This window comes from Lathyrus oleraceus, chromosome 1 (genome assembly GCF_024323335.1).
Source record: "Lathyrus oleraceus cultivar Zhongwan6 chromosome 1, CAAS_Psat_ZW6_1.0, whole genome shotgun sequence".
Lineage (NCBI taxonomy): Eukaryota > Viridiplantae > Streptophyta > Magnoliopsida > Fabales > Fabaceae > Lathyrus > Lathyrus oleraceus.
This window is the reverse complement of record NC_066579.1, coordinates 148,763,209-148,766,071: the sequence shown is the minus strand read 5'-3', so window position 1 is coordinate 148,766,071 and position 2,863 is coordinate 148,763,209.

Below are 2,863 nucleotides of genomic sequence, written 5' to 3'. Positions count from 1 at the left end.
GGTGAAGAGGACATTCTGGTCAGTAACCTGTCTACATTCAAGTATGTAGAAGTGGAAGGTGAAATTCATGAGACCCTATGTCGGGCCTTTGAGGCAGTTCAGATCAAGGACGCAGCTCCGGTGGAAGAAGTTAAAGCGGGTGCCTCTATCTCGTCCTTCAAGCAGGCACATGCCTTGGTAGATTCGGGCGTTGCCCCTGGTTGGGGACGTCTGTTGGAGTTACCAATGAAAGAAGACAAGTTCGGGATTGGGTATCAGCCAACTCTAACTTCTACAACTTCAACACTTCAGACTCGTCAGGGGCCGATTAGTTTCTCCAGCGCTGGCGTCATACAATATGGCCAGATCTCTGCGATCAACGATGAAGATGGGGATAATGATTGCGACATCGACAATTGGGTGCGTCCGAGGATCCCGGGTGAAGTCATCAACAATTGGTCTTCTGAGGAGATTGTCCAAGTCACTTTTCTGGAGGAGTAATTTTTCTTTGTTTATTCATGCATGTCCAAGTCTTACGTTCCGCCCAAGGCGTAATGACTCATTTTAGGGCTCATCTATGTGATAACTGCATTTTTATCATAAATAAAGGACGTCTTTTGCATTCAAAATTTTGTTCACTGTCTTTCTATTTTTGCAGTTTTCAAAAATCAAAAATATATTTGGCAATGTTTGTTTAATTTTCACTTTTTCACACTCATAATCACATACCATTACTCGTGTAGATGCACATCACCGGATCTAATTGATAACGGTTCTACTATGGCTCGCTTCGACTTCGAAAATCCAATCTTCCAAGCTGAAGAGGAGGGTGATGAAGACTGTGAACCCCCTGAAGAACTTGCCAGGTTGTTAAAACAGGAGGAAAGGGTCATTCAACCATATCAAGAGGCTACTGAAGTGATTAATCTCGGCACCGAGGACGTCAAGAAAGAAGTCAAGATAGGGGTTGCTTTGGAAGATGATGTGAAGAAGGGGATGATTGAACTGCTGCAAGAGTATGTTGACGTCTTCGCTTGGTCTTATCAGGATATGCCAGGGCTTGACACAGACATTGTGGTACACCGTTTACCTCTCAAAGAGGGTTGTCCTCCGGTCAAGCAGAAGCTCAGAAGAACAAGACCAGAGATGGCTGTCAAGATAAAGGAAGAAGTGCAAAAACAGTTGGATGCAGGGTTTCTAGCAGTCACCAATTATCCGCCATGGGTTGCAAACATCGTTCCAGTACCTAAGAAGGATGGAAAGGTACGGATGTGTGTTGACTACCGGGATCTGAACAGAGCCAGTCCTAAAGATGATTTCCCATTACCTCACATCGATGTTTTGGTGGATAACACGACTCAATTCTCGGTATTCTCCTTCATGGATGGCTTTTCTAGCTATAATCAAATCAAGATGGCACCAGAAGACATGGAGAAGACAACTTTCATAACCCCATGGGGCACCTTCTGCTACAAGGTGATGCCGTTTGGTCTGAAGAATGCTGGAGCAACATATCAACGAGCTATGGTGACTCTTTTCCATGATATGAATCATCATGAAAACGAGGTTTATGCTGATGATATGATTGCCAAATCTCAGACAGAAGAAGAACATTTGGTGAATCTGCAGAAATTGTTTGAGCGTTTGAGAAAATTCAAGCTGAGGCTTAATCCGAACAAGTGTACTTTCGGGGTGAGATCTGGAAGACTGCTGGGTTTCATTGTTAGTGGAAAAGGGATTGAGGTGGATCCTAACAAAGTAAAAGCGATACAGGAAATGCCTGAGCCAAGAACAGAGAAACAAGTCTGTGGTTTCTTAGGGAGGTTGAACTACATTGCAAGGTTCATCTCTCACCTAACAGCCACGTGTGAGCCAATTTTCAAGTTGCTAAGAAAAGATCAGGCTATCAGGTGGAATGATGACTGTCAAAGGGCTTTCGAAAAAATAAAGGAGTACTTGCAGAATCCTCCTATCCTTATGCCTCCAATCCCAGGGAGACCATTGATTATGTACTTGACAGTACTCGATAATTCCATGGGTTGTGTTCTCGGTCAACACGACGAGACGGGTAGGAAAGAGCATGCCATCTACTACCTGAGTAAGAAATTCACAGACTGCGAGTCGAGATACTCAATGCTTGAAAAGACATGTTGTGCACTTGCATGGGCTGCTAAGCGATTAAGGCAATACATACTGACTCACACAACCTTACTGATCTCCAAAATGGATCCAGTCAAGTACATATTTGAGAAGCCAGCTCTCACCGGAAGGGTTGCTCGTTGGCAAATGGTTCTGACAGAGTATGACATCCAGTATACATCCTAGAAAGCCATCAAAGGGAGTATTCTGTCAGACTATCTTGCTCAACAACCGATTGAAGACTATGAGCCAATGAAGTTTGATTTTCCAGATGAAGACATCATGTACCTCAAGATGAAAGACTGTGAAGAGCCAGTTGTTGAGGAGGGACATGATCCAAATGAAAAGTGGACTTTAACGTTTGATGGGGCCGTCAATGCCAAAGGAAGTGGAATTGGTGCTGTCATTACTACTCCGAAAGGTGCCCACATGCCTTTCACCGCTCGTCTGACTTTCGAGTGCACCAATAATGAACCTGAGTATGAAGCCTGTATCCTAGGTATTGAGCAAGCTATTGATTTTAGAATCAAGACTCTGGACATCTTCGGAGATTCAGCTCTGGTGATCAATCAAGTGAATGGTAATTGGAATACTCTCCAGCCTACTTTGGTCCCCTACAGAGACTACACGAGAAGACTGTTGACTTTCTTCACAACAGTAAAGTTGTATCATATACCTCGTGATGAGAATCAGATGGCAGATGCTCTTGCTACTCTATCCTCCATGATCAGGGTGATTCGGTGGA